Raw genomic sequence first — 24,321 nt, 5'->3', positions numbered from 1 at the left:
TACCGTTCATAGAGCGGTAAATGTCACTAAATGTAATTAAATAATCATTTTCAGTATTCAATAAAAATTAGCTGTCAATACCTTTTGATTGTTTATCTAAATGACAAATTCTCTCTTTCTTTATTAGCCACATTTTTTAAACATTCCACCAAAGTCTGAGAGAGTTTCACCCGATTAGGTAATAACACAAATTTAAATGTTACATAAACAATATAAAATAACCGCTCTGATAATATTCCTCCTCTCAATACTCCACAAGGAAGTATTGCATCTTAATTTCAAAACATTCAATCTTGCTTTGAAAATCATTATGGAGCAGTAGTTTACTTTTTATATACATGTAATATGCATGTTGTGTATTAACTGTGAAACATAAATGGTGTTAGTTTTCTAGTCTTCTGTTTGTGAGATAGAGGAATGCTGGAAAAAAGTATATAATCAACCGTCACTTTAATAGTTTGTTGTGAGGATGGAGTGTGATTGTCATGCAGAGTTAAGTTAAGACTATACTTTCAGGGATCATTTCTATAGTTGTTTACTTGAGAAATGTGTTTCTGGAGTGTTTGGTGTCACTAACCACAATGAAGAGTCATGATATTCCTTCCTGAGCATGAAGCAGACAGAGAATGTTGATTTTCTTCATATATTCACTGTATCGTGATACAACTGTGTATTTTGAAAGGCCACTAGATGTCACTCTCTTCTTTACAATTTTAGGGTAAAATCCAATAATTCAATTAATCCTGGCATCATTTTAAATTTGGAGTGACATCTAGTGGCCTTAAAATGAAGTTACTGTATCATGATACAATAATATTTCTGAGATTATCAGGAACATTGTTCTAAAAATCTCCAGATTTTGTGACTAAGTCTAGTTTAGTTTTTTTAAGTCATGCAGTGAAAACCATGTGGAGTTTGAATTGTGTTCTTGTTGTATGTTCACATTGAAACAACCTTTTTTCTACAGTTAAATAATAAATATAATAATTATATTAAACCATGAATAAAATAGTTTGTTGTGAGGATGGAGTGTGATTGTCATGCAGAGTTAAGTTAAGACTATACTTTCAGGGATCATTTCTATAGTTGTTAACTTGAGAAATGTGTTTCTAGAGTGTTTGGTGTCACTAACCACAATGAAGAGTCATGATATTCCTTCCTGAGCATGAAGCAGACAGAGAATAATGATTTACTTCATATGTTCACTGTCATTGATGATCCTTCTTTACTTCCTTGTGGAGTATTGAGAGGAGGAATATGGCTTTATGATGCAGCTGTGTAGTGAAGACACTGTATCATTGTACAGTTGTGTATTTTGAAAGGCCACTAGATGGCACTCTCTTCTTTACAATGTTAGGGTATAATCTGATAATTTAATGAATCCTGGCATAATTTTAAATTTAGAGTGACATCTAGTGGCCTTAAAATGAAATTACTGTATCATGATTAAGTGTTTTCACCACACAGGTGTATCATGAAGCCTCATCAACCATCATTAATTAATACCTACAAGAATATTTCTAAGATTATCTGGAACATTGTTTTAAAAACCTATAGATTCTGTGACTACGTTTAGTTTTAGTTTTTTTAAGTCATCCAGTGAAAATCCTGTGAAATGTGAATTGTGTTGAATGTTCACATTGAAACAACACTTTTTTTGCTACAGTTACTTAATAAATATCGTAGAAATTCTAATAAACCAATAGATTAAAAAAAATGTTTACACCTAACTTATGTTTTTAACATTTGTAAATTTTGTTTTTTACAATGGATTCATATGTGTTTTTGTCTTGAGTATCTTTGCGTTTCTTGTTTATTTTATGTTTAATCTTGATTTGAAAATAATTGTGTATTTGCTGTGAAATTCATAAAGCATTTGTTCACTTTTCCTCATGTCTGTGCAATTTAATGAATCTCAGAAATAAAATGTTTAATCAACCGTCACTTTAATAGTTTGTTGTGAGGATGGAGTGTGATTGTCATGCAGAGTTAAGTTAAGACTATACTTTCAGGGATCATTTCTATAGTTGTTAACTTGAGAAATGTGTTTCTAGAGTGTTTGGTGTCACTAACCACAATGAAGAGTCATGATATTCCTTCCTGAGCATGAAGCAGACAGAGAATAATGATTTACTTCATATGTTCACTGTCATTGATGATCCTTCTTTACTTCCTTGTGGAGTATTGAGAGGAGGAATATGATCAGAGTGGTTCTTTTATCTTGTTAATGTAACATTTAAATGACAGAATGGATTTGTAATTTAGATGTACTAGCAATGTATCAAGGTAAATTTTCTAATGTACTGTACATGCAATCAAATATTCTCATCAAATGTTTACAAATTATTAAATCACATTTAGTGACATTTATGGATCTGAAACAGTAACTGTTTTGCAGTTAATTATTTTTAAACAACAATAAATGTGATAAGAGTTTTTTTGGATTGCATAAACACTAAAATCAATTCATACACAATTATAAAAACCTTACACTCATAGAGCAAAACTCCTTTTAAAAATGTCTACACACAGTCAATTGCAAAACACTGAACACACTTGTATACATTAAACACAGATGCATATCATGATTTCACTTCCTTGTAAATTCCAAAGAACTGACTTTCAAATGACCAAACTCATGATGTAACTGGTTAAACCAACACATGGTTGCTTCAATGTAGACGCACCAATCAGGTTGAAGCACTAGAAAAAGGCAGCAGGTGAGTTCACCTGTCTTCTACCATAATGGAACGAGTAAGGCGAGGAAGAGTAAGAATGAGAGGAGGAATACAAAGAGAAGGAGAAGGAGGTGAAGGCACAGGCCAGAGGACGAGGACGAGGAAGACTAGAACCAGGAATACATGCCGTAAGAAGGAGAGGACCAAGTTTATTCTATGAAATCCAGGCAACATTAGTTGATCATGTGATGAACCATAGACTGATGCTGAGAGTTCAGACAAATCTTAGCAGGTTTACAGTGGCATCTGTGATCAGGGAATTTTGACAAGAGAACAGGTAAAAACAAATGTTTATACAAAGGTAATCAACTGCTTAGTATGTACCATATCAGCACTGTTGATACTGGTTCCTGTGTATATCTTTCCACGTAGGATTCAGGGGCGAGAGCGACAAGGAGGGAGAACATGGTTCTAGACAATAATGCAATAACTCTCACAGAAATTAAAGTCAACGTCATTGATAACGAAGGCATTTTCAATAATGTCCATCAGGTCTCCCTCTCAACACTGACACACATCCTGAAAAGACATCAAGTTCAGATGAAAAAACTGTATCAAGTGACTTTTGAGCAGAATTCAAAGAGGAACAAACAGCTGTGGCGTGAGTATGTGGAGGTTTGTATTGTTCACTCTATCACTGTGATGTTACACACTGCAAGCTACATTTACTGTGTATCAGATCCATGCTATACACTAAACAATTAAAACACCTTAATCTTCTTTATAATTCTCTTCATCACTTATTAGAGTGTCTGAAGACATTTAAGCTTAAAAACAAATGTTAGTAAAGTAAAAGGTATGTGGATTGTGACTTGAGCCCATGGAGTATGTTTGCATTAAAATGATTTATTTTTTACAGAGTTATAAAATAATAATAATTCTAATAAACCATGAATGAAATAGTTTGTTGTGAGGATGGAGTGTGATTGTCATGCAGAGTTAAGTTAAGACTATACTTTCAAGGATCATTTCTATAGTTGTTAACTTGAGAAATGTGTTTCTAGAGTGTTTGGTGTCACTAACCACAATGAAGAGTCATGATATTCCTTCCTGAGCATGAAGCAGACAGAGAATAATGATTTACTTCATATGTTCACTGTCATTGATGATCCTTCTTTACTTCCTTGTGGAGTATTGAGAGGAGGAATATGATCAGAGTGGTTCTTTTATCTTGTTAATGTAACATTTCAATGACAGAATTTGTTTTGAAGTATCAATCTCAAAAATATGGTAAATAGAAAAAAACATTTTAATAAGATAACTTTAAATTCACTCCACTTTACAACAATAACCTTGACCTGCATAAATGAGGACCTACAGATTTTTCACTTTTTTTTTACGATTCACACAAACATACATAAAATTGAGGCCCCTAGATGTCACTCTTAATTTCTAAAAATGGTGTCAGATTCCATTGAAGTATTGAAATAGATCTAATATTATAAAGACAGTGACATCTAGTGGCCTTTAACATGAAGACACGATCATGATATGGTTTAAAAACAAAGAATGACAAGACATTTACCGTTCATAGAGCGGTAAATGTCACTAAATGTAATTAAATAATCATTTTCAGTATTCAATAAAAATTAGCTGTCAATACTTTTTGATTGTTTATCTAAATGACAAATTCTCTCTTTCTTTATTAGTCACATTTTTTAAACATTTCACCAAAGTCTGAGAGAGTTTCACCCAATTAGGTAATAACACAAATTTAAATGTTACATAAACAATATAAAATAACCACTCTGATAATATTCCTCCTCTCAATACTCCACAAGGAAGTATTGCATCTTAATTTCAAAACATTCAATGTTGCTGTGAAAATCATTATGGAGCAGTAGTTTTTTTTTATATACATGTAATATGCATGTTGTGTATTAACTGTGAAACATAAATGGTGTTAATTTTCTAGTCTTCTGTTTGTGGGAAAAAGGAACGCTGGGAAAAGTATGTAATCAACCGTCACTTTAATAGTTTGTTGTGAAGATGGAGTGTGATTGTCATGCAGAGTTAAGTTAAGACTATACTTTCAGGGATCATTTCTATAGTTGTTAACTTGAGAAATGTGTTTCTAGAGTGTTTGGTGTCACTAACCACAATGAAGAGTCATGATATTCCTTCCTGAGCATGAAGCAGACAGAGAATAATGATTTACTTCATATGTTCACTGTCATTGATGATCCTTCTTTACTTCCTTGTGGAGTATTGAGAGGAGGAATATGATCAGAGTGGTTATTTTATCTTGTTAATGTAACATTTAAATGAGTTATTCTCAAAACATTTGGACATAGTTTCTCACATGTGTCTATTAAACAGAGAATACATTTTTAATATGAACAAACCAGCAGATTATCAAGAAAAGTTACCTTATGTACTATACATGCAATCAAATATTCTCATTAAATATGTTTACAAAGAAGTTTTGAACACAATTGTGTCACATGTATGGATCTAAAACAGTAACTATATTGCCATTCATTATTTTTAAACAACAATAAATGTGATAACAGTTTTTTTGGATTGCATGAATACTAAAATGAATAGTATAACACAATTATAAAAACCTTACACTCATAGAGCAAAACTCCTTTTTCAAATGACTACACACAGTAAATTGCAAAACACTAAACACACTTGTATACATTAGTCACAGATGCATATTATGATTTCACTTCCTTGTGTAACTGGTTAAACACAACACTCAGGTGCACCAACACATGGCTGCTTATCTGGAGACACATGTTCAAGAACTAGAAAAAGGCATCAGGTGAGTTCACCTGTCTTCTACCATAATGGAACGAGTAAGGTGAGGAAGAGTAAGAATGATAGAAGGAATTCAAAGAGAAGGAGAAGGAGGTGAAGGCACAGGTCATGCCAGAGGTGGAGGGAGAAGACAAGGACGAAGACGAGGAAGACTAGAACCAGGAATACATGCCGTAAGAAGGAGAGGACCAAATTTATCCAATGAAATCCAGGCAACATTAGTTGATCATGTGGTGAACCATGGACTGATGCTGAGAGTTCAGACAAATCTTAGCAGGTTTACAGTGGCATCTGTGATCAGGGCATTTTGACAAGAAAACAGGTAAAAAAAATGTTTCTACAAAGTAATAAACTGCTTAGTATGTACCATATCAGCACTGTTGATACTGGTTCCTGTGTATATCTTTGCACGTAGGATTCAGGGGTGAGAGCGACAAGGAGGGAGAACATGGTTCTAGACAATAATTCAATAACTCTCACAGAAATTAAAGTCAACATCATTGACACCAAAGGCATTTTCAATAATGTCCATCAGGTCTCCCTCTCAACACTGACACACATCCTGAAAAGACATCAAGTTCAGATGAAACAACTGTATCAAGTGACTTTTGAGCAGAATTCAAAGAGGAACAAACAGCTGTGGCGTGAGTATGTGGAGGTTTGTATTGTTCACTCTATCACTGTGATGTTACACACTGCAAGCTACATTTACTGTGCATCAGATCCATGCTATACACTAAACAATTAAAACACCTTAATCTTCTTTATAATTTTCTTCATCACTTATTAGAGTGTCTGAAGACATTTAGGCTTAAAAACAAATGTTAGTAAAGTAAAAGGTATGTGGAGCGTGACTTGAGCCCATGGAGTATGTTTGCATTAAAATGATTTATTTTTTACAGTTATAAAATAATAATAATTATAATAAACCATGAATACAATAGTTTGTTGTGAGGATGGAGTGTGATTGTCGTGCAGAGTTAAGTTAAGACTATACTTTCAGGGATCATTTCTATAGTTGTTAACTTGAGAAATGTGTTTCTAGAGTGTTTGGTGTCACTAACCACAATGAAGAGTCATGATATTCCTTCCTGAGCATGAAGCAGACAGAGAATAATGATTTACTTCATATGTTCACTGTCATTGATGATCCTTCTTTACTTCCTTGTGGAGTATTGAGAGGAGGAATATGATCAGAGTGGTTCTTTTATCTTGTTAATGTAACATTTAAATGAGAGCAGTTACTTAATTGTTTGGAACTCTCTATGACTTTAGTAAAATGTTTCAAAAAGTGTCACTTTGAACCACAAACTGACTTTGGAATTAAGATATACTAGCAACATACTGTAGATTGACATCGTATTATCCTTGTATAATTCTAATCTAGAATATTCTCATCCAAATAATTTGTTCGCAATGGGTCATTAAATACAATTGTGACATTTATGGATCTAAAAACATTAACTGTCTTGTAATTCATTGTTTTTCAACAGCAATAGATGAGATTAAAACTAGTGATGGGTTAAAGAGGCTTCATGAAACAGTTTTGTAGCTGTCTCATGATACACTGCCCTCATGTTGAAAGGCCACAAGATGTCACTCTCTTCCTTGTATTGTTAGGATCTATTCTAATATTTAAATTAAACCAGGCGTCAATTTAAAACTGAGAGTGCCATCTAGTGGTCTTCAAATTGAAGACACTGTATCATGATACAGCTGTGTATTTTGAAAGGCCACTAGATGGCACTCTCTTCTTTACAATGTTTGGGTAAAATCCAATAATTTAATGAATTCTGGCGTAATTTAAATTTAGAGTGACATCAAGTAATGAAGTTAGATGGAGTTAATGTATCATGATACAGTGTTTTCCTTACACAGTTGTATCATGAGGCCTCATCAACCATCAGTAATTAATAACTACAAGAATTTTTCTAAGATGATCTGAGACATTGTTTTAAAACCTAAAGCATAATAAATCTAATAATACAATTAAAAAAAAAAAGATTATCACTTATTAGGGACTGACTATGTTTAGTAAAAAAAACAGTAAAGTAAGTAATGCAGTGAAAAGTTTGTGGAGCATGAGATAAGATCTTGTTGTATGTTGATTGTGAAACGCCTTTTTTCTTTGCTTATAATAATAATAATAATAATTGTATTAAACCATGAATAAAATAGTTTGTAGTGAGGATGGAGTGTGATTGTCATGCAGAGTTAAGTTAAGACTATACTTTCAGGGATCATTTCTATAGTTGTTAACACAGGAGTTCGAGAAATTCAAGGAAAAGCCTGAATAATCGTCTGTATTGCTGTTTCTAATTGGAATAAACAATTTCCCGAAAGAGACCTCCCGAGGAATCAATAAAGTTCTACTTAACCTAACCTAAGCTAATATGTAAATTAAACCTGGCGTCAATTTTAAACTGAGAGTGTCATCTAGTGGTCTTTAAAAAGAAGACACTGTATCATGATACAGCTGTGTATTTTAAAAGGCCACTAGATGGCACTCTCTTCTTTACAATGTTTGCCTATAATAATAAATATAACTATATTAAACCATGAATAAAATAGCTTGTTGTGAGGATGGAGTGTGATTGTCATGCAGAGTTAAGTTAAGACTATACTTTCTGGGATCATTTCTATAGTTGTTAACTTGAGAAATGTGTTTCTAGAGTGTTTGGTGTCACTAACCACAATGAAGAGTCATGATATTCCTTCCTGAGCATGAAGCAGACAGAGAATAATGATTTACTTCATATGTTCACTGTCATTGATGATTCTTCTTTACTTCCTTGTGGAGTATTGAGAGGAGGAATATGATCAGAGTGGTTCTTTTATCTTGTTAATGTAACATTTAAATGACAGAATGGATTTGTAATTGAATCTACTAGCATTGAGTATCAATGTAAGTTTTCTTATATACTATATGAAATCAAAATTATATTCAAGAATATTCTCATCAAAATAATATGGTTACAAACTATTATTAAATCACATTTAGTGACATTAATGGCACTAAAAATTGTAACTGTTTCAATGTTCATTTTTTTCAACAGTAAAATAATAGAGAACGATTAATGAGGCTTCATGAAACAGTTGTGTAGCTGTCTCATTATACTGCCCTCATGTTGAAAGGCCACTAGATAACACTCTCTTCTTTGTATTGTCAGGATCTATTCTAATATTTAAATTAAACCAGGCGTCAATTTTAAACTGAGAGTATCATTTTGTGGTCTTTGAAATGAACTCACTGTATCATGATACAGATGTGTATTTTTAAAGGCCACCAGATGGCGCTCTCTTCTTTACAATGTTTGGCTATAATCCTATAATTCAATGAATCCTGAAATCATTTTAAATTTAGAGTGAGATCTAGTGGCCTTAAAATGAAGTTTCTGTATCATGATACAAGAATATTTCTAGGATTATCTGGAACATTTTTCTAAAAACTTACAGATTTTGTGACTATGTCTATTTTAGTTTTTTTAAGTCATGCAGTGAAAAGCATGTGGAGTTTGAATTGTGTTCTTGTTGTATGTTCACATTGAAACAACCTTTTTTTCTACTTTTAAATAATAAATATGATAATTATATAAAAACAATGAATAAAATAGTTTGTTGTGAGGATGGAGTGTGATTGTCATGCAGAGTTAAGTTAAGACTATACTTTCAGGGATCATTTCTATAGTTGTTAACTTGAGAAATGTGTTTCTAGAGTGTTTGGTGTCACTAACCACAATGAAGAGTCATGATATTCCTTCCTGAGCATGAAGCAGCCAGAGAATAATGATTTACTTCATATGTTCACTGTCATTGATGATCCTTCTTTACTTCCTTGTGGAGTATTGAGAGGAGGAATATGATCAGAGTGGTTGTTTTATCTTGTTAATGTGATATTTAAATAAGGGAATGGTTTTGTAATTTAGATATACTAGCAAAAAGCATCATGTTTTCTTATACTATATAAACAATCAAATTATGTTCAAAAATATTCTCATCAAATGAAGCTACAGATTATTGACTAGTGACTTTTATAGCTCTAAAAACTAGTGATTGTGAGATGAAGCCTCCTGAAGCACCGAAGTCTCCCAGCCCAGTAGTTCATCTTTGGAGCAAAGCCTCGTGAGGCTTCATTTGCACGACCATGCCATCATGTGGACAATTGGTAGCATTGGATATTTTGTGTGCAAATGATTCTGATAATAAAAAATAATTTAAAAAGCAGTTTTCAACAGTGCTTGGCTTCAGTTTGTTTCTTTTTTTTAAATAATTTCACCATCTTTGGAAGTTCCAGAGCGATTTCCCAACAGGTCACGCGACAGGCCGGTTCGCGAGGCCTCGAACATAATCACTACGTCACCATCTACGTAACCAACACACGCCTCAAAACACGCTTCATGAAAATCTTCCTGGTCTACTCGACACACGCTTCGAAGCCTCGACACAGTCGGACACATCACTAATAAAAACAGTAACTATTTAAATGTTCACTGTTTTTAAACACTATTAAATGTAAATAATACTAGTGATGAGTTGATAAGGCTTCATGATACAGCTGTGTAGTGAAGATGTTGCATAATGATACAGTGACTTCATGTTGAAAGGCCACTAGATGTCACTCTCTTCTTTGTAATGTTAGGATCTAATCCAATATTTCAATTAAACCCTACATCATTTTAAACTGAGTGTCATCTAGTGGCCTTTAAAATGAAGACATTGTATCATGATACAGCTGTGTATTTTGATAGGCCACTAGATGTCACTCTCTCCTTTACTATGTTTGGGTATAATCTAATAATTCAATGTATCCTGGTATAATTTTAAATTTAGAGTAACATCTAGTGGCCTTAAGCATGTGTCCATGATCACTCAGGATCCCCCCCTCAGTGATGACATGACCAAGGAACCGCAGCGTAGTCTGTTTGAAATGACTCTTGTCTTCATTCAGGACTAACCCAGTCTCTTTTAGTTTGAGCAGGACAGTTCTGAGGCTACGGACGTGATCAGCAGGCCCATAAAGGATCAGATCATCTAGGTAGATTTGTACACCAGGTACACTCTGTAGAATTGTCGCCATCACTTTTTGAAAAGCAGAGGGCGCTGACGCCAAGCCGTAGGGAACCCTGCAAACTCTGAAGAAACACTTGTGTGTAATGAAGGCAGTAATGTCCCTGCTGTGCTCGTGGAGAGGCAGCTGATACGCATCTTCCAGATCAATTGTGGAAAATACCTTGGCTCGTCGCAGGTTGGCCAGCAGGTCATCGATGTGAGGCATTGGGTAGCTGTCGATTACCACCGCCTTGTTTGGTTCCCGTAGATCAGCACACACCCGTATTCCACCATTTTTCTTAGCAGTGACCACGATGTGGGAAACCCAGGCAGAAGCATCGATCTTCTCTATGATCATATAATCAGATATTCATTGGTGCTTGACTAATTTTTAGAGTTTTAAATAAACTTGCTCCCCCACCCTTGATGAGTTTAATAAGTAAAAATAATAATAGCAGTCAAGTTAACACCAGAGCACTGACCAGAGGGAACTGCAATGTACAAAGACGAAGGACTACATTTGGCCAAATGTTGGAGGCACACAGTCATGGAACAGGCTACCATATCAGAAACTTTGACACTTATTCAGTATTTAAAATTGCACTGAAAGAATGGTTAAAAACAAACCAGACATGCACTGACTTAGATTACTCACCTTATGTTTTTTTTCTCCTTTTCTCTTGGATTCCAAAGTTTTCAAAATCTTAACCTGCAGGTAACTTGTCTATGGTCTGTGTCTATGGTTACCTGTAATGTATAATGTCTTGTACTCTGTGATATCTAACCTGCCTTAGGACAACAGATCTGGAATATTTACGTTGTTGCTCTATGCTGACATGTTGATGAATATACATTATAGATGTCTCTCTTTACTGTCTTTGATTCTAATCCAATGAAACCTGGCATCATTTTCAAACTGTGTCATCTAGTGGCCTTTAAAATTAAGACATCATATCATGATACAGTGTTTTCACTACACAGGTATATCATGAGGCCTCATCCACCATCACTAATTATTACCTACAAGAATATTTCTAAGATGATCTGAAACATTACTGACTACATTCTTTTTTTCAATCAGTGAAAAGCATGTGAAGTGTGAATTCGTTTTTTATTGTATGTTCATATTCACACCAAGCATTTGTTTGCTTTTCCTCATGTCTGAGCAATTTAATGAATCCCAGAATTAAATGTTTAATCAACCGTCACTTTAGTAGTTTGTTGTGAGGATGGAGTGTGATTGTCATGCAGAGTTAAGTTAAGACTATACTTTCAGGGATCATTTCTATAGTTGTTAACTTGAGAAATGTGTTTCTAGAGTGTTTGGTGTCACTAACCGCAATGAAGAGTCATGATATTCCTTCCTGAGCATGAAGCAGACAGAGAATAATGATTTACTTCATATGTTCACTGTCATTGATGATCCTTCTTTACTTCCTTGTGGAGTATTGAGAGGAGGAATATGATCAGAGTGGTTCTTTTATCTTGTTAATGTAACATTTAAATGATAGACTTGATTTTGAAGTATCAATCTCATAAATATGGTCAAAAGAAAAAAAAACATTTACATCAAGTAACTTTAAATTCACTCCTGTTGCTTCACTTTACAACAATAACCTTCACCTGCATAAATAAGAACCTACAGATTTTTACATTTGTCACTTTTTTTTTTTACAATGAATACAAAACATACATAAAATTGAGGCCACTAGATGTCACACTTAAGTTCGAAAAATGGTGTCAAGTTCCATTGAAGTATTGAAATAGAGCTAATATTATAAAGACAGTGACATCTAGTGGCCTTTAACATGAAGACACGATCATGATATGGTTTAAAAACAAAGAATGACAAGACATTTACCGTTCATAGAGCGGTAAATGTCACTAAATGTAATTAAATAATCATTTTCAGTATTCAATAAAAATTAGCTGTCAATACCTTTTGATTGTTTATCTAAATGACAAATTCTCTCTTTCTTTATTAGTCACATTTTTTAAACATTCCACCAAAGTCTGAGAGAGTTTCACCCGATTAGGTAATAACACAAATTTAAATGTTACATAAACAATATAAAATAACCGCTCTGATAATATTCCTCCTCTCAATACTCCACAAGGAAGTATTGCATCTTAATTTCCAAACATTCAATCTTGCTGTGAAAATCATTATGGAGCAGTAGTTTACTTTTTATATACATGTAATATGCATGTTCTGTATTAACTGTGAAACATAAATGGTGTTAGTTTTCTAGTCTTCTGTTTGTGAGATAAAGGAATGCTGGAAAAAAGTATATAATCAACCGTCACTTTAATAGTTTGTTGTGAGGATGGAGTGTGATTGTCATGCAGAGATAAGTTAAGACTATACTTTCAGGGATCATTTCTATAGTTGTTAACTTGAGAAATGTGTTTCTAGAGTGTTTGGTGTCACTAACCACAATGAAGAGTCATGATATTCCTTCCTGAGCATGAAGCAGACAGAGAATAATGATTTACTTCATATGTTCACTGTCATTGATGATCCTTCTTTACTTCCTTGTGGAGTATTGAGAGGAGGAATATGATCAGAGTGGTTCTTTTATCTTGTTAATATAACATTTAAATGAGAGCAGTTACTGAATTGTTTGGAAATCTCTCTGACTTTAGTAAAATGTTTAAAAATGTGTCACTCTGAACCACAAACTGATTTTTGAATTAAGATATAATAGCAACATACTGTAGATTGACATCTTATTATCCTTGTATAATTCTAATCTAGAATATTCTCATCCAAATAATTTGTTCACAATGGGTCATTAAATTAAATTGTGACATTTATGGATCTAAAGACATTAATTGTCTTGTAATTCATTGTTTTTCAACAGCAATAGATGAGATTAAAACTAGTGATGGGTTAAAGAGGCTTCATGAAACAGCTGTCTCATGATACACTGCCCTCATGTTGAAAGGCCACAAGATGTCACTCTCTTCCTTGTAATTTTAGGAACTATTCTAATATTTTAATTAAACCAGGTGTCAATTTTAAACTGAGGGCCATCTAGTGGTCTTTAAATTGAAGACACTGTATCATGATACAGCTGTGTATTTTGAAAGGCCACTAGATGGCACTCTCTTCTTTACAATGTTAGGGTTAAATCCAATAATTGGATGAATCCTGGCATAACTTAAATTTAGAGTGATATCTAGTAATAAAATTAAATGAAGTTAATGTATCATGATACAGTGTTTTCACTACACAGGTGTATCATGAGGTTTCATCAACCATCACTAATTAATAGCTAAAATATTTTTTCTAAGATTATCTGGAACATTGTTTTAAAACCTAAATTAAATAATACAATTAAAATACATGTTCTATCACTTATTAGAGTTTGTGACTACATTTAGTTTTTGTTTTTTTAAGAGTCATGTAGTGAATATCATGTGAATTGTGTTCTTGTTTTATGTTCACATTGAAACAATCCTTTTTTCCTAAAGTTAAATAATAACAATAATAAAAGGTCTGATAAGCCATGAAATATGTATATTTTTTTTTACACCTAACTAACATTTTTTATAAAGTTTTTGAATTGTGTTATTTATAATGGATTCATATGGGTTTTTATCTAAAACATTAATAATAATTTTAATAAACCATGAAATAAAAGAAAATATATTTTTTACACCTAACTTATGCTTTTAAAAAAGTTTTTGAATTGTGTTATTTCCAATGGATTCATGAGTTTTTGTCTTGAGCAGCTTTGCGTTTTTTGATTCATGTTATGTATAATCTTGTTGTGAAAACGATTGTGTTTATTTGCTGTGAAATACATCAAGCATTTTTCCTCATGTCTGTGCAATTTAATGAATCACAAAAATAAAATGTTTAATCAACCGTGACTTTAGTAGTTTGTTGTGAGGATGGAGTGTGATTGTCATGCAGAGATAAGTTAAGACTATACTTTCAGGGATCATTTCTATAGTTGTTAACTTGAGAAATGTGTTTCTAGAGTGTTTGGTGTCACTAACCACAATGAAGAGTCATGATATTCCTTCCTGAGCATGAAGCAGACAGAGAATAATGATTTACTTCATATGTTCACTGTCATTGATGATCCTTCTTTACTTCCTTGTGGAGTATTGAGAGGAGGAATATGATCAGAGTGGTTCTTTTATCTTGTTAATGTAACATTTAGATGAGAGCTGTAGCCAACTTGGTTGGAATACTCCATGACTTTGGTAGAATGTTTAAAAACACTATCTATGAAACAAAACCTATTGACAGCTAATTTTCCTTGTATACTGAACCTATTTGGATAATTCAAATCTAGATTATTCTCATCAAAATAATATGTTGACAAAGTATTATTGAATTACATTTAGAGACATTTATGGATCTATGAAGAGTAACTGTTTCGTCATTTATTATTTTTGAACCGCAATACATGTAAATTAAACTAGTTATGGCTTCATAAGGCTTTATGATGCAGCTGTGTAATGAAGACACTGTATCATTGTACAGTTGTGTATTTTGAAAGGCCACTAGATGGCACTCTCTTCTTTACAATGTTAGAGTATAATCCAATAATTTAAAGAATCCTGGCATAATTTTAAATTTAGAGTTACATCTAGTGGCCTTAAAATGAAATTACTGTATCATGATTAGGTGTTTTCACCACACAGGTGTATCATGAAGCCTCATCAACCATCATTAATTAATACCTACAAGAATATTTCTAAGATTATCTGGAACATTGTTTTAAAAACCTATAGATTCTGTGACTACGTTTAGTTTTAGTTTTTTTAAGTCATCCAGTGAAAATCATGTGAAATGTGAATTGTGTTTGTGTTGAATGTTCACATTGAAACAACCCTTTTTTTGCTACAGTTAATTAATAAATATCGTAGAAATTCTAATAAACCAATAGATTAAAAAAAATGTTTACACCTAACTTATGTTTTTAACAACATTTGTAAATTTTGTCTTTTACAATGGATTCATATGAGTTTTTGTCTTGAGTATCTTTGCGTTTTTTTGTTTATTTTATGTTTAATTTTGATTTGTATTATAATTGTGTATTTGCTGTGAAATACATAAAGCATTTGTTTGCTTTTCCTCATGTCTGAGCAATTTAATGAATCACAAAAATAAAATGTTTAATCAACCGTCACTTTAATAGTTTGTTGTGAAGATGGAGTGTGATTGTCATGCAGAGTTAAGTTAAGACTATACTTTCAGGGATCATTTCTATAGTTGTTAGCTTGAAAAATGTGTTTCTAGAGTGTTTGGTGTCACTAACCACAATGAAGAGTCATGATATTCCTTCCTGAGCATGAAGCAGACAGAGAATAATGATTTACTTCATATGTTCACTGTCATTGATGATCCTTCTTTACTTCCTTGTGGAGTATTGAGAGGAGGAATATGATCAGAGTGGTTCTTTTATCTTGTTGATGTAACATTTAAATGAGAGCAGTTACCTAAATGGGTGGAACTCTCTGACTTTAGTAAAATGTTTAAAAAATGTTTCACTGTGAACCACAAACTGAATCTGAAATTCAGATATACTAGCAACATACTGTAGATTGTCATCTTATTTTACTTGTATACTTCTAATAATTATAATATAGAATATTCTCATCAAAATAATGTTCACAGAGGATTATTAGATTACATATTGTGACATTTATTGCTCTTAAAACTGTAACTGTTTTGTTGATCATTGTTTTTAAACAACAATAAATATAATAATACTAGTGATGGTTTGATGAAGCCTCATGATGCAACTGTATATTTTAATTACCTATAGATGTCAGTCTCTCCTTTACTATCCTTTCCTCTAATACAATAATTCAATGAATCCTGTCGTAATTTTTATTTGGAGTGACATCTAGTGGCCTTAAAATGAAGTTACTTTATCATGATACAGTGGTTTCACCACACAGTTGTATCATGAGACCTCATCAACCCAAAACTAATTAATACCTACAAATATTTTTCGATGACTATTTGGAGCATTGTTTTAAAACCTACAGTAGTATAAATCTAATAATAATATTTTAACATATTCGTCTTCATCTACATCTTCATCTGCATCTTCTATTTATTATTATTTATAATTATCTGAAGACATTTGGGATAAAAAAAAAATAGACATGTAGTTAAAAGTATGTGGAACATGAGTTGAACCCATTTTGTATGTTTGCATTAAAATTACTTTTTTGTTAGAGTTATAAGATGATAATGATAATAATACTGATAGCATTAATACTTATCCTAATAAACCATGAATAAAATAATGTGTTGTGAGGATGGAGTGTGATTGTCATGCAGAGTTAAGTTAAGACTATACTTTCAGGGATCATTTCTATAGTTGTTAACTTGAGAAATGTGTTTCTAGAGTGTTTGGTGTCACTAACCACAATGAAGAGTCATGATATTCCTTCCTGAGCATGAAGCAGACAGAGAATAATGATTTACTTCATATGTTCACTGTCATTGATGATCCTTCTTTACTTCCTTGTGGAGTATTGAGAGGAGGAATATGATCAGAGTGGTTCTGTTATCTTGTTAATGTAACATTTAAATGAGAATGAATTTGTAATTTAGATGTGTTACCAAAAAGTATCAAGTTTAGTAAATAAGTAATATTTATTTATATAGTGCTTTTCGAGACCAGGGTCACAAAGCGCTTAGACAATCAAAACAATACTCAAAAAAGTACAAACTTTAAAGATCAAGATAATACTGAGAACAACACAGGAGTTCGAGAAATTCAAGGAAAAGCCTGAACAAATAGAAACGTCTTAAGATGTTTCTTGAAGGAGTCAGTAGATCCATCAAGCGCAAAGAGAGAGGAAGATGGTTCCAAAGCTTAGGGAGCAACAGCCTGAAAAGATTTCTCTCCTCTGGTCCTGAGCCGTGTGCGTGGAACCATAAGTAGATTCTGATCCACAGACCTCAGAGCCCGAGCTGGGGTGTAAGGCTGGATCAGATCAGTGATGTAAGGAGGAGCCTGACCATGAATAGCTCTGAAAGTAAGAACCAGAATTTTAAAGTTGATCCTGAAAGAAACTGGAAGCCAGTGAAGGGTTTTAAGGATCGGAGAAATGTGAGTTCTTCTACTTGAGCGGGTCAGAATTCTCGCTGCAGAGTTCTGAATCAACTGCAGGCGAGACAGCTCCTTCTTGTTAAGACATGAAAACAAACTGTTACAATAGTCCAGACGAGAAGAAACAAACACATGGATTATAAGATCCAGATCATGTTCCGACAACATTTTCCTAAGTTTAGAGATTTTTCTCAGTTGAAGGAAACAGTTTCTGGTCAGTTTTCTGCAGTGTCGAACAAGAGACATGTCTTTATCAAATACAACACCCAGGTTTCTCAGGCTCAGTTTGATAGACCTAAGTCACCCAAGTACTGACTCAACCCTGGAATCTTATCATCAGGAGCAATCACCAGTGTTTCAGTTTTGTCCACATTTAGCTTTAAAGTGTTTTCACTCAGCCATTGTTTGATTTCTAGCAAACAATTGACTAAGCTGTTCAGCCTCTGGGGCTCAGTTGGATCAAAAGAGCAGTAGAGCTGGATGTCATCAGCAAAAATGTGATAAGAAACATCTGGAAATCTCTGAATGATTATACCGAGGGGAATCAAGTACAGCAAAAACAATAAAGGACCCAGAACAGAACCTTGAGGGACTCCACACAACAGATCTGCCGATTCAGACCTCATTTGATTGGCAGATACACTAAAACTGCGCCCAGAAAGGTAAGATGAGAACCATTCTAACACAGACCCAGACAGTCCCACTTCAACCCTCAGTCTTCTCAGCAGGATCTGGTGATCAACTGTGTCAAAGGCTGAGGACAGATCCAAGAGAACCAGAACAGTGAATTTACCAGAGTCAGCCGACATCATGATGTCACTGGACATTTTCAATAAAGCTGTCTCCGTAGAGTGATGTTTACGGAAGCCAGACTGAAACTTCTCATGGATGTCGCTCTGATCCAGGAACAAAGACAGCTGCTCAGACACCACCTTCTCCAAGATCTTGGACAAGAAAGGGAGCTTAGAAATAGGCCTGAAATTACTGAGGTCAGTTGGGTCTAAGCCTGGTTTTTTGAGCAGAGGCTCCACAATGGCATGTTTAAATGCATTGGGAAAAACCCCTGTGGAAAGGGAGAGGTTCACCATATTGGTAACCCAGGGGCCAATTACATCAAATACTTTGATAAAAAGCCTACAAGGAAGGACGTCATCTGAGCAAGAGGAGGGTTTCATCTTGTTCACTAGTGCCGAAATATCACCCAAAGATACAGCAGTGAAAGAGGACCAAGAGGAGGAGAGGGGCTCAGAGACAGTAGGGGCTCCAAACAAAGGGGGAGAGATTTTCTCTTTGATCAATTTAATTTTGTCAATCAAAAATCTCAACAATGCATTGCTGTCGGCTTCACAGAAGACAGGCGTGATTTGAGGAGCAGGAGACACGAGAGAATTAATCGTGTCAAACAAAACTTTGGGGTTTTTCCTATTTGCTGCTACCAGTTTTCTGATGTAATCAGATCTAGCAGAAGTCATCAGATCCCTGAGGTGAAGTCTATGCACCTCAAGTTTAGTCTTCTTATATACAATACATACACATCAAAATAATTATGTTCTAGAATATTCTCATCAAAATATGGTTAAAAAGTATTATTGCATCATATTTAGACACATTTGTGGCACTAAAAACTAGTAATGGTGAGGTGAAGCGCTGAAGCCTCCCAGCCGAGTAGTTCATCTTTGGAGCAAAGCCTCGTGAGGCTTCATTTGCACGACCATGCCATCATGTGGACAATTGGGAGCATTGCATATTTTGTGCACAAATGATTCTGATAATAAATACAAGTGCTTGACTAACTTGTTTGCTGAAATACTTATTGATTTTTTTTTTTTAAAGCAGTTTTTAAAGGTGCTTGGCTTCCGTCTGTTTCTTTCTTTTTTTTATAATTTCACCATCTTAGGAACTTCTCGAGCGATTACCGAACCGGTCACATCTTGTTAATGTAACATTTAAATGAGAGCAGTTATAAAAAACATGTAAAGCCTTTACAACTTTTGCAGAATGTTCCATCACTGTGTGACCATGAAACAGTGAATAGTAATGTAATTTAGATATAATTGCAAAAAGAACCAAGTTAATTGTTCTTATATACTGCACATAAAATCTGAATAATTCCAATCAATACAAATCTCATCAAAACATGGTTAAAAAGTATTATTGAATCACATTTAGTGACATTCATGGCACTGAAAACAGTAACTGTTTTGTCGTTCATTCTTTGTAAACAGCAATAAATGGAAATAATACTAGTGATGGGTTGATGAGACTTCATGATACTGCAGTGTAGTAAAGACGATACAGTGTCTTCATGTTGATAGTCCACTAGATGGCACTCTGTTCTTTGTAATGTTAAAATGTAATCCAATATTTCAATTAAACCTAGCATAAGTGAGTTATCTAGTGGCCTTAAAATAAACGTACTGTATCATGATACAGTGTTTTCACTTCACATGTGTATCATGAGGCCTTATCAACCATCACTAATTAATAACTAAAAGAACATTTCTAAGATTATCTGAAACATTGTTTCAAAAACCTAGAGTTTGTGACTACGTTTAGTTTTTCTTTTTTTCTTTTTTTTTAAAGTCATGCAGTGAAAAGCATGTGGAGTGTGAATTGTGTTATTGTTGTATCTTCCCATTGAAACAACCTTTTTTTCTACAGTTAAATACAAAATATAATAGTAATTATATTAAACCATGAATAAAATAGTTTGTTGTGAGGATGGAGTGTGATTGTCATGCAGAGTTAAGTTAAGACTATACTTTCAGGGATCATTTCTATAGTTGTTAACTTGAGAAATGTGTTTCTAGAGTGTTTGGTGTCACTAACCACAATGAAGAGTCATGATATTCCTTCCTGAGCATGAAGCAGACAGAGAATAATGATTTACTTCATATGTTCACTGTCATTGATGATCCTTCTTTACTTCCTTGTGGAGTATTGAGAGGAGGAATATGATCAGAGTGGTTCTTTTATCTTCTTAATGTAACATTTAAATGAGTTATTCTCAAAACATTTGAACATAATTTTTCACATGTGTCTATTAAACAGAATACATTTTTAATATGAACAAACCAGCAGATTATCAAGAAAAGTTATCTTATGTACTATACATGCAATCAAATATTCTCATTAAATATGTTACAAAGATTTTTTGAACATAATGTTGTCACATGTTTGGATCTAAAACAGTAACTATATTGCCATTCATTATTTTTAAACAACAATAAATGTGATAACAGTTTTTTTGGATTGCATGAATACTAAAATGAATAGTATAAGACAATTATAAAAACCTTACACTCATAGAGCAAAACTCCTTTTTCAAATGACTACACACAGTAAATTGCAAAACACTAAACACACTTGTATACATTAGTCACAGATGCATATTATGATTTCACTTCCTTGTGTAGCTGGTGAAACACAACACTCAGGTGCACCAACACATGGTTGCTTATTTGGAGACACATGTTCAAGAACTAGAAAAAGGCAGCAGGTGAGTTCACCTGTCTTCTACCATAATGGAACGAGTAAGGTGAGGAAGAGTAAGAATGATAGAAGGAATTCAAAGAGAAGGAGAAGGAGGTGAAGGCACAGGTCATGCCAGAGGTGGAGGGAGAAGAACAGGAAGAAGACGAGGAAGACTAGAACCAGGAATACATGCCGTAAGAAGGAGAGGACCAAATTTATCCAATTAAATCCAGGCAACATTAGTTGGTCATGTGATGAACCATAGACTGATGCTGAGAGTTCAGACAAATCTTAGCAGGTTTACAGTGGCATCTGTGATCAGGGCATTTTGACAAGAAAACAGGTAAAAACAAATGTTTCTACAAAGGTAATCAACTGCTTAGTATGTACCATATCAGCTCGGTTGATACTGGTTCCTGTGTATATCTTTCCACGTAGGATTCAGGGGCGAGAGCGACAAGGAGTGAGAACATGGTTCTAGACAATAATGCAATAACTCTCACAGAAATTCAAGTCAACATCATTGAAGATGAAGGCATTTTCAATAATGTCCATCAGGTCTCCCTCTCAACACTGGCTCGCATCCTGAAAAGACATCAAGTTCAGATGAAACAACTGTATCAAGTGCCTTTTGAGCAGAATTCGAAGAGGAACAAACAGCTGTGGCGTGAGTATGTGGAGGTTTGTATTGTTCACTCTATCACTGTGATGTTACACACTGCAAGCTACATTTACTGTGTATTAGATCCATGCTATACACTAAACAATTAAAACACCTTAATCTTCTTTATATACATCTTCATCACTTATTAGAGTGTCTGAAGACATTTAGGCTTAAAAACAAATGTTAGTAACCTAAAAAGTATGTGGAGCGTGACTTGAGCCCATGGAGTATGTTTGCATTAAAGTTATTTTTTTTTGACAGTTATAAAATAATTGTAATAAACCATGAATAAAATAGTTTGTTGTGAGGATGGAGTGTGATTGTCATGCAGAGTTAAGTTAAGTCTATACTTTCAGGGATCATTTTGTTTGTTGTTAACTTGAGAAATGTGTTTCTATAGTGTTTGGTGTCACTAACCACAATGAAGAGTCATGATATTCCTTCCTGAGCATGAAGCAGACAGAGAATAATGATTAACTTCATATGTTCACTGTCATTGATGATCCTTCTTTACTTCCTTGTGGAGTATTGAGAGGAGGAATATGATCAGAGTGGTTCTATTATCTTGTTATTTTAACTTTTAAATGAGTATGGGTTTGTAGTTTAGATGTTATAGCAAAATATATCAAGCTAAGTTTTCTTATATACTATAAATATTCAAGAACATTCTCATCAAAATAATATGGTTACAAACTATTATGAATCACATTTAGTGACATTTATGGCACTAAAGATTGAAACTGTTTCAATGTTTATTGTTTTTTAACAGCAATAAATGTAAATAAAACTAGTGATGGGTTGATGAGGCTTCGTGAAACAGTGTAGCTGTCTCATGATACACTGCGCTTATGTTGATAGGCCACAAGGTGGCACTGTCTTCTTTGTAATGTTAGGATCTAATCTAATATTCTAATATATTATATTCTTCCTCTGAACACTGTCATTAGTGAACACAGGAGTTCGAGAAATTCAAGGAAAAGCCTGAATAATCGTCTGTATTGCTGTTTCTAATTGGAATAAACAATTTCCCGAAAGAGACCTCCCGAGGGATTAATAAAGTTCTACTTAACCTAACCTAACCTAAGCTTATATTTAAATTAAACCTGGCGTCAATTTTAAACTGAGAGTGTCATCTAGTGGTCTTTAAAAAGAAGACACTGTATCAGGATACAGCTGTGTATTTTAAAAGGCCACTAGATGGCACTCTCTTCTTTACAATGTTGGCTTATAATAATAAATATAACTATATTAAACCATGAATAAAATAGCTTGTTGTGAGGATGGAGTGTGATTGTCATGCAGAGTTAAGTTAAGACTATACTTTCAGGGATCATTTCTATAGTTGTTAACTTGAGAAATGTGTTTCTAGAGTGTTTGGTGTCACTAACCACAATGAAGAGTCATGATATTCCTTCCTGAGCATGAAGCAGACAGAGAATAATGATTCACTTCATATGTTCACTGTCATTGATGATCCTTCTTTACTTCCTTGTGGAGTATTGAGAGGAGGAATATGATCAGAGTGGTTCTTTTATCTTGTTAATATAACATTTAAAAGTGTGCAGGTACAACTTTAGTTATATTTAACACAACATTTAACTTTGATAGTTTCTAAAATGTGACCATGAAAGAGAGAATCACTTTGTAATTTGTATGTACTATCAAAAAGTATTGATAGTATTGGAACCTTATTATCAGGGGAAATCATCAGTTTCAGTTTTGTTCAAAGCTAATTTTCCTTGTAAACTGAAAATACAACTTGAACAATTCTAAACTAGAAAATGATCATCAAAATAATGGATTTGTTATTGAGATGTACTAGCAAAAAGTTACAAGGTACGTTTTCTTACATACTATACATACAATCAATATAATTACATTCAAGAATATTATCATCAAAATAATATGGTTACAAAGTATTATTAAATCACATTTAGTGACATTTATCACTATAAAAATATTAACTGTTTTGTCATTCATTATTTTTCAACAGCAATAAATGTAAATAATAATAGTGATGGATTAATGAGGCTTCATGGAACAGTTGTGTAGCTGTCTCATGATACACTGCCCTAATGTTGAAAGGCCACTAGATGTCACTCTCTTCTTTGTATTGTTAGGATCTATTCTAATATTTAAATTAAACCTGGCATCAGTTTTAAACTGAGAGTGCCATCTAGTTGTCTTTGAAATGAAGTCACTGTATCATGATACAGCTGTGTATTTTGAAAGGCCACTAGATGGCACTCTCTTCTTTACAATGTTTGGCTACAATCCAATAATTCAATGAATCCTGGCATCATTTTAAATTTAGAGTGACATCTAGTGGCCTTAAAATGAAGTTACTGTATCATGATACAAGAATATTTCTGGGATTATCTGGAACATTGTTCTAAAAACCTACAGATTTTGTGACTAAGTCTATTTTAGTTTTTTTAAGTCATGCAGTGAAAAGCATGTGGAGTTTGAATTGTGATCTTGTTATATGTTCATGTTGAAACAACCTTTTTTTCTACAGTTAAATAATAAATATAATTAT

General features: G+C 33.6%; 15 non-coding genes and 1 pseudogene across 15 annotated transcripts; all 16 read left to right on the top strand.

Moving 5' to 3' along the window:
• The first annotated feature begins 500 nt into the window (after positions 1 to 500).
• Positions 501 to 694, top strand: LOC148069469 (small nucleolar RNA U3; annotated as a pseudogene).
• Positions 695 to 1,055: 361 nt separating this feature from the next.
• Positions 1,056 to 1,270, top strand: LOC148069468 (small nucleolar RNA U3). Its single transcript, XR_015713062.1, has one exon. It is a non-coding gene; the product is annotated as a small nucleolar RNA U3 (small nucleolar RNA).
• Positions 1,271 to 1,996: 726 nt separating this feature from the next.
• Positions 1,997 to 2,212, top strand: LOC148069467 (small nucleolar RNA U3). The gene has a single exon (XR_015713095.1). It is a non-coding gene; the product is annotated as a small nucleolar RNA U3 (small nucleolar RNA).
• A 1,472-nt stretch (positions 2,213 to 3,684) lies between these two features.
• Positions 3,685 to 3,900, top strand: LOC148069466 (small nucleolar RNA U3). Its single transcript, XR_015713052.1, has one exon. It is a non-coding gene; the product is annotated as a small nucleolar RNA U3 (small nucleolar RNA).
• Positions 3,901 to 4,758: 858 nt separating this feature from the next.
• LOC148069465 (small nucleolar RNA U3) lies at positions 4,759 to 4,974 on the top strand. The gene has a single exon (XR_015713084.1). It is a non-coding gene; the product is annotated as a small nucleolar RNA U3 (small nucleolar RNA).
• A 1,517-nt stretch (positions 4,975 to 6,491) lies between these two features.
• Positions 6,492 to 6,707, top strand: LOC148069464 (small nucleolar RNA U3). The gene has a single exon (XR_015713073.1). It is a non-coding gene; the product is annotated as a small nucleolar RNA U3 (small nucleolar RNA).
• Positions 6,708 to 8,118: 1,411 nt separating this feature from the next.
• LOC148069463 (small nucleolar RNA U3) lies at positions 8,119 to 8,334 on the top strand. The gene has a single exon (XR_015713040.1). It is a non-coding gene; the product is annotated as a small nucleolar RNA U3 (small nucleolar RNA).
• An 827-nt stretch (positions 8,335 to 9,161) lies between these two features.
• On the top strand, positions 9,162 to 9,377 carry LOC148069462 (small nucleolar RNA U3). Its single transcript, XR_015713049.1, has one exon. It is a non-coding gene; the product is annotated as a small nucleolar RNA U3 (small nucleolar RNA).
• Positions 9,378 to 11,813: 2,436 nt separating this feature from the next.
• Positions 11,814 to 12,029, top strand: LOC148069461 (small nucleolar RNA U3). The gene has a single exon (XR_015713137.1). It is a non-coding gene; the product is annotated as a small nucleolar RNA U3 (small nucleolar RNA).
• Positions 12,030 to 12,911: 882 nt separating this feature from the next.
• LOC148069460 (small nucleolar RNA U3) lies at positions 12,912 to 13,127 on the top strand. The gene has a single exon (XR_015713069.1). It is a non-coding gene; the product is annotated as a small nucleolar RNA U3 (small nucleolar RNA).
• A 1,357-nt stretch (positions 13,128 to 14,484) lies between these two features.
• LOC148069459 (small nucleolar RNA U3) lies at positions 14,485 to 14,700 on the top strand. Its single transcript, XR_015713068.1, has one exon. It is a non-coding gene; the product is annotated as a small nucleolar RNA U3 (small nucleolar RNA).
• A 1,055-nt stretch (positions 14,701 to 15,755) lies between these two features.
• LOC148069458 (small nucleolar RNA U3) lies at positions 15,756 to 15,971 on the top strand. The gene has a single exon (XR_015713044.1). It is a non-coding gene; the product is annotated as a small nucleolar RNA U3 (small nucleolar RNA).
• Positions 15,972 to 16,875: 904 nt separating this feature from the next.
• LOC148069457 (small nucleolar RNA U3) lies at positions 16,876 to 17,091 on the top strand. Its single transcript, XR_015713067.1, has one exon. It is a non-coding gene; the product is annotated as a small nucleolar RNA U3 (small nucleolar RNA).
• A 3,305-nt stretch (positions 17,092 to 20,396) lies between these two features.
• Positions 20,397 to 20,612, top strand: LOC148069456 (small nucleolar RNA U3). Its single transcript, XR_015713066.1, has one exon. It is a non-coding gene; the product is annotated as a small nucleolar RNA U3 (small nucleolar RNA).
• A 1,510-nt stretch (positions 20,613 to 22,122) lies between these two features.
• Positions 22,123 to 22,338, top strand: LOC148069455 (small nucleolar RNA U3). The gene has a single exon (XR_015713061.1). It is a non-coding gene; the product is annotated as a small nucleolar RNA U3 (small nucleolar RNA).
• A 755-nt stretch (positions 22,339 to 23,093) lies between these two features.
• LOC148069454 (small nucleolar RNA U3) lies at positions 23,094 to 23,309 on the top strand. The gene has a single exon (XR_015713132.1). It is a non-coding gene; the product is annotated as a small nucleolar RNA U3 (small nucleolar RNA).
• The last annotated feature ends 1,012 nt before the right edge of the window (positions 23,310 to 24,321 follow it).

Source organism: Callionymus lyra, chromosome 11 (assembly GCF_982586985.1).
Source record: "Callionymus lyra chromosome 11, fCalLyr1.hap1.1, whole genome shotgun sequence".
Classification (NCBI taxonomy): domain Eukaryota; kingdom Metazoa; phylum Chordata; class Actinopteri; order Syngnathiformes; family Callionymidae; genus Callionymus; species Callionymus lyra.
This window is presented reverse-complemented; position numbering and strand designations above follow the sequence as displayed.